This window comes from Ictidomys tridecemlineatus, chromosome 1 (genome assembly GCF_052094955.1).
Source record: "Ictidomys tridecemlineatus isolate mIctTri1 chromosome 1, mIctTri1.hap1, whole genome shotgun sequence".
NCBI lineage: Eukaryota > Metazoa > Chordata > Mammalia > Rodentia > Sciuridae > Ictidomys > Ictidomys tridecemlineatus.
The window spans coordinates 105863672-105871323 of NC_135477.1; positions in this window are offsets into that span (position 1 = coordinate 105863672).

The following is a 7652-nucleotide window of genomic DNA, read 5'->3' on the forward strand; positions in this document are numbered from 1 at the left end:
GAAGGCTTACAAGTGATTAGCTATCATTGGCTCCTTCTGAAATTTCTAAGGCCTACTATTATTTAGGAAGAAGTTCTGATCACTATTTTTCCCATGTTAGAAATAACTTTTTGAATCCAAGTAATAAGCAGGGAAGGGGAAATTATTAATCTTATCAGTCCACACTTTGCTTGGTTTAGTGACCTTTAAAGAAAAAAAATCTATTACTATTTTATTACCAGTACTTGCTATCATTTATTGAATGCTCACTATAGTTCAGGTATTTTCCTAAGCAAATGAAACAGAACTGAGTTTATCTTTCTTAAGATGTTTTTCCACATGCAGTACTTAGTGAATTGTTTTTTCCTATCACAGTAGCTGTAACTGAATACTGGTCAATTCTAACTGCAAGAGAATCTGGAAGGCAAATCTTCCAGTCATTCAGGCTTTCTTTTATTTTATTTTTAAGTTGTAGGTGGACACAATACCTTATTTTATTTTATTTATTTGTACATGGTGCTGAGGATCAAACCCAATGCCTCATACATGTTTAGCAACTGCTCTACCACTGAGCTACAACCCCAGCCCATCAGGCTTTCTTTTAAAGGAGAACAAGGAAAGGTGTCTGTAAATGGCTATGGCACATGCTAACAATCAAAGATTCTGTCAGAGTATGAAGATAGGGTAGAATTAGGATTGTCATGGCCCTCAGTACTTTTGCCTTGTGGATATCTTCCTCTATTAAAAAAAAAACCATATAGAGACTACATAGAGAAAAACAACAGTGAGGGGACAGAAAATAGTGACAAAATTACATTTGTGATAATATTTGTATAAAGGTAAATACATTAATTTTTCAACTTAAAAGTTTACTTTTATCTTCTTATTTTTAAAGAAATTAATATTTTCTATGGGACCCTAAAAGTACTACTTGTTATTAACCTCCAGGCCTAATGGATAAATGGGCCCTGACCCTAAGCACAATGCAGTAAATACCTGTCTGCTCCTTGCTCCCCTACTCTTCAATATCTTTCTTCTTCTACTCTACTATTAACTGTTTGCCTATTCTCTGATCACAAATTTATATTTTACCCATAGCTGGAGATTTTTTACATCAAATTGTGCACTTGACTTTAAGCTTTGCTCTAGGAACAATTCAATCTTTTCTAAAAAGAACCCCAGATCAACAATCAGGTGTATTTTTTCTCTTATTTAATTCACTTTACCTATATCTGGTAAATAGAGTTCATTCTTATTCCTTAGGAAAAAACTCTAAACTCTGATCTTCATGACTCTTTTATGATTACTAGATGATTCTTTGATGCAAAGAACCATATCCCTGATCTTTCCAGACTAGAATCCATTCTGCTTTCTTCACTCCCTTTCTATTTGATAAACTTAGCCCCAGGACACTTTTCCTGATAGATGTTCATCATTTCAAATTTGGCCTGGCCACCTCTCTAAATATTGTCTGATTACAAGTTGGTCTATGTTATGGTCTGGAAGTGAGTTGTTCTCCAAAAGCTCAAATGTGAGAAAATGCAAGAAGGTTCAGAGGAGAAATTATTAGACTGTGAGAGCCTTAACCAACCAGTGAATTAATCACCAGATGGAATTAATTGAGTGGTAACTGATGGCAGGTGAGGTGTGGCTAGATGAGGTAACACTGGGCATGGCTTTGGAGTATAAATTTGTATCTGGCAAGTGGTCTCTCTCTCTCCCTCCCTCTCTCTCCTCTCTCTCCTCTCTCTCCTCTCTCTCCTCTCTCTCCTCTCTCTCCTCTCTCTCCTCTCTCTCCTCTCTCTCCTCTCTCTCTCCTCTCTCTCTCCTCTCTCTCTCCTCTCTCTCTCCTCTCTCCCCTCTCTCCCCTCTCTCCCCTCTCTCCCCTCTCTCCCCTCTCTCCCCTCTCTCTCCTCTCTCTCTCCTCTCTCTCCTCTCTCTCTCCTCTCTCTCCTCTCTCTCTCCTCTCTCTCCTCTCTCTCCTCTCCTCCCTCTCCCTCTCCCTCTCCCTCTCCTTTCTCTCCTCCCTCTTCCTCTCCCTCTCCCTCTCCTTTCTCTCTCCTTTCTCTCCTCCCTCTTCCTCTCCCTCTCCCTCTCCTCTCCCTCTCCTTCTCCCTCTCCCTCTCCCTTTCCCTCCTCTCTCTCCCTCTCCCTCTCCCTCTCCCTCTCCCTCTCCCTCTCCCTCTCCCTCTCCCTCTCCCTCTCCCTCTCCCTCTCCCTCTCCCTCTCCCTCTCCCTCTCTCCCTCTCTCTTTTCCTGTCCCCCTCTCTCTCCCTCTCCCTCTCTTCCTCTCTTTCCCTCTCCCTCTCCCTCTCTTTCTTTCTCTCTCTCTCTCTCTCTCTCTCTCTCTCTCTCTCTCTCTCTCTCTCTCTCTCTCTCTCTCTCTCTCTCTCTCCTTCCTGATCATCACATGAATTGTCTTCCACTGCCACACTCTTTTGCCATGATGATCTTCCTCACCTCGAGCCCCAAGAAATGGAGCCAGCTGTCTATGGACTGAAACCTCTGAGACGGTGAGCCCTCAAATAAACTTTTCCTCCTCTACAATTGTTCTGGTCAGATCTTTTAGTCAAATCATATTAAAAAAAACTTACTAAAACAGTCTGCCATGCACTTGCTTAAAATTCTGGAGAACATGACAGGCTTAAAACAAAACAAAACAAAAGTAATGGCTAAGTTGAATGAATAAATTTTACTATCTAGTTCCAGCTTTTAGAGGAACTCATCTAAACTTCGTTCCTTTCTCCATTGCTTTCCTCCTTCCTTTCTTCATTTCTTTCTTTACTCCATTTGGCTCTGTGTTCTCTTTTGGCAGGCTTTTCCTGCAAAATGCCAAAAACTTATTATCAGCTTAGAATATCAAGCAAATAAACTTTTGTACCAAGATCCATTAGCCTGAATGAAGCCATGGGGCCAAGTCTGAATCAATTATGTCCCTAGATATGTGTTGTACCTCTATTGACCAAGCCTGGGTCTCAGTTTTACTATTGAAACCAGGAGAACGGTTTGTCCTCTGCAATGCTATAGATTGAAAAAGTAGGTGTAATGGTTCCCCAAAGAAATATCAGAAAGATTGTGTTATCAGTAAAAAGGATTTTCATTAAGGAACAAATCTGAAAGTAAATGTTCATTACTTCCTCTGTTTTCCCATTCATTCACCTAATGCTTGACACTGCATTACATGGATACTGTCTTCTGCTTATTTAGTTAGAATTTCTTTATGATCTATAGCATATGTGGAAGTTTACTGTAGACAATCAAAGAAATAATTTGTGGGGCTGTCTGGGGGCCCAGGTTACAAATAAAAATACCATTCATATTTTATTCTGAGTTCTTTTTCTTCTCTCTTATGTGGTTATTTTCCCACATACACATTCAGAGCTTTCAGAGGGGATCCCTAATCCAGAACTTTCAATTTAGCTGGGTGATTTACCTACTTAATCTCTAATCTTCACAGCAATCCTGTGAGGTAGGAAAGTGTCATCCTAGTTTTGTTGGTAAGTTTTAGAGGTTCAGAGAGGATAGATACCTAGCTCACATAAATACCTTAACACAGTTACTAAGTGAAGAAGCAGGTCAGCCCCACGTTTCCAGTGTGCCTAACTTCCTTTATGGTGCATCATTGCAGCTTAAACCCACCACTTCCTGAAATCTGTTCCTCAGGCTGGGGAACTACTGAGCAAAGGTACTACAGAGCCAGGTCTGAAGAGATAGCAAGAGGATATCGTATAATACAAGGGAGTGATTGAACATGTAAATGAGATGAACGACAGCTGGTAAGAGAGATTGGATATGTAAATAAAGGAAATCAAGAAGTGTACGAAAATATCTAAGGTTTAGGGGAAGAAGTTTATGGGGATGATGACGGCTTTTATCATAAGGAGTTTAGAGAGATCTCCTTTCCAGTTCTAGACAAAAATAATAAATTGATAACTGGAATAAAATAAAATCAATCCTAGTCCACCATTGTATGTTGAGTCAGGAGAACACATGTCAAAAACCAAAAAGAATGACAAATGAGCATTGATAATGATATTCCCTTTATAATACTCAAATTCCCATTTTATAGCAGGGATGAAACTTACATGCCCTATAATCTTCATCTTCACTCTAGGGATAATAATAACAGCTTTTATCCTGTTCCATTAGCCTTGTTGATAAACAATAAGTGCTTTGTGTATTATGTTATATAGTACTAGACTATAAAAATATTTAAAATTCTTTTTGTTTCCAAGGTCTTTTTATATACAGTCTTCCATGATATGCAAATTCATTATTTACACTGAATAAAACCTATTCTGCAATCTGGGTACAGCAAAGAACTTATACTTTATAAATATATCTTGCTGGTTCATTTTTATTTAACTCTGCAGATTAATTTTAACTATTGCTGTGTACACACACACACACACACACACACACACACACAATTTAGTACTGGGGATTGAACCCAGGGGGCTTTTCCATTGAGCTATATTCCAAGCCTTTTTAATTTTTTTTTATTTTGAGACAAGGTCTCAGTAAGTTAAGACTGGACTTGAATTTACAGTCTATCTGTCTTAGCCTCCCAAATCACTGGGATTAGAGGTGTGCTACACTGCACCCAGGTTCTTTTTGTGTATTATAAAATACATGATAAAAAAATCATTCGTCCTCAATATGGCTTGATGTCAAGTAGCATCTTGGGCCTGGAGGAATAGAGTATTCACCAGTTGAATTTCAAGCTATAATAAACAGGATAACTCAGACTGATGCACTGGAACTTAAGTTTCAAGAAAAGACAGAAATTTTGTCTCTCTTATTCACCAATATAAACCAAATGCTGCCACAGAAGTACTAGATGCTCCATGTATTTGCTGACAAGAATGTATGCAAACTACTATAATATGTCTTCAGAGGTATGCAGTGTGTCTTCCTAGTATTCTTGTTGCTCTTATGACATTCCTTCAATTCAGTGTGAATTTCTAATCTCAGAAAGTCAAGATGAACCAAGAACATAATTGTGTAGCCTTCTTCTTTGTCATATTAGGTTAAAGAGAAATAACTTGGGCTATTAGAAAAAAAATTGTGGAAAGGAGGAATCCACAGAAGGGGAAGAATAAAATCAGTATGAACTTTCAAGTTACTGTTTAACTGTTCGTTGTTTGTAGGTAAGCCTCCCAGTACTTAGGTTTTTAAGCTCTATCACGTTAGAGGAGGTAGTTAAGAATCTCAATCTTTCCATTGAAATCTCAGAAAATCCACACCTTAGGAATAAGTCCAGCAGTAAGGATGGTACCCTTGGCTCTAAGGATAAAACCAAAAGAAGTTCACATTTAACCAGCAACCCACAGGTTTCAACATTTAGTCAACTGTCCATCCAATGAAAATTCAGCACATTTAGAGAAGGAAATAAACCCAAAGTCTGTACAACATACCAATCATTATTACTAATGTGCAGTCAAATAATAGTAGATATGCAAAAGAGCAGGAAAATCTGAAGTGCAAATGAGAGGAAATGAATATCAATGGAAGCCTTTCTATAAATTACAGAATGAGAAATGGCAGAGGATAAGAAAGTTTAAAAAAATTAGAAGTTTAACTTAAGAAGGGATGATTTAGCCAACAAATTTGTCGACTAAGTAAGTGAAGAGCACAGTGCATTGAGTGGGTTCTGTGCTGACACACCCATGCTTACAGCCAGAGAGAGGTTTTGCTGCTTCTCTTCAGCCAGAGAAACTTCCTTTCTTCATGCCCCACAGGCCAAACCTTGGGACAAATCCAGGCAGATAATAGCTCATGGGTCCCAGACCAGGCAGGTGGCTTCTGTGCTTCCATAAGTGACTGAAATTAAATATCAACTACAGCACTATCAAATTATAACAAGAGACTTGCCTCTGCATGCTACTTTATATTTAGAAAAAGCTGCCACATACTTCTTTCCAATCTTCTTTGCAGTAACTAAAGAGTCAGTGTAATATGAGTGCCGGGATCTTTTTATGAAATAAATGTGTTCCTTGGACAAGAAGGGTTCAAAAGATGTTCATGTCTTCATGTTCTAAAAATATTCTAGACAATTAATTGGTAAAAATCCCAAGCTTCATTGGAAAAGAATGGCATTGGTTCAGAGCTATGGGACGCTGAGCATATGGGGGTACCAGGTGATCTATTTACTTTGCAATTATGTGAGAGTGCATGACTAAAAGGTAATTGACAATCCCATTGGTACTAGTTGTTGATTTCGTTCACAGTTTCAACTTTAGAATCTGGCCTATTTCCAGCTCTGATCTCAGAGACAATTGAAAAAAATGAAGCATTATAGACTAATTTTCAAATCCTCACATATCTGAATCCAAACTCTGCCATCCTCTAGACTGACTTAAAATACGTTTAAAATCTTTAAATGCTACACATCAAGCCAGCTTTTAAAGTTCAAGTTTTGATTTTCAAAATAACACAGTTCAGAAGACAGCTCCACAGATGTGCCTTGACTTGCCCTCATGAGGTGGGAGGGCCTTCTGAGCTAGATGTCTATTAATAGCGACAGCAGGCAGAGACAGCTGAAAGAGACTTGCATAAGCTGATCAGGGAGTTTAGAACAAATCCAGAGGCAATCAGAATTGAACGTCTCCCCTAAATGGCCTTTGAATGTATTCCTGAAAGTTCCATTTAGATCCCTTTTGATAGGTCATGTCATAAAAAGCTGTTTATTTGGGTCTATACCAAAATTCCTAAATCACTTGCTATGATATACATATATATATATATATATATAATCACATATATATGTCACAATTTCCCAAAAGGCAAGGGAAAGTGCTATCTTTCCAGGATGTTTATAAAATATCATATATGACTATGCTGATATAATTGTATAATCTATTAAAAATATTTTCTCTAACTTGTCACTTGAAAATTATTAACAATAGTGATCAGCTCTTTCTTCATAGATCATATTCCAACTCAAAATTTCAATTTCAGTACTGCTCACAGAAAACAAACTTTAAAGCCTCAGGGTATGTGTTGATGAAATCTGGGGAAACCCACTGAAATTTTATGTGACCTCATAGTAGATTTACTGACTTAAAATGAAACCTATAAAGTCATTAGGAATTTGTCATCTTCTGGAAAATTATTTGTTGAAAATTTAAGAATGTGAATCTCTGCTTAGTGCTGGCCCCTAATATATAGAAACACAATTTATTTCATTATTTACACCATACAAAATAAATGGCAAATTTAATTTCTAAAGGTTAATCAGGATATAGCATTCACTGATTCACCTGGCTTGTGTCTGAGTCAAGTTTCCATCCCTTTACCCTCATTTGCTGAAACTTACTAGAGAGCTTTAAACTGAGCTAATTCCTAAAACAAGAAAGAGCCAAAAGTAAAAATAAAAAATAAATAAAGAAAAATTATCTCCTCTGAATTTTCAGGAAGGTTACTAGTCTTTCAGCATGGACATACTGGTGGCCATAAATTCAGTGGTCACAAAGGCCTAGGCCTTGCAAGTGGTCTTTTAAGTGACTCAAGAAAGAATAGGCACTTTTTCTTTGTCAAAGCTACTGCTGTTAGAAATTCATTATGCCTGCTGCCTAAGTGACTGCTCTTGGTCTGCTCTTCTGTTTGCCCTGCAGACTTACAGGCCAGTCTGTAGCAAGCTGACAATATTTGGAAAATACATGGAACAGAAA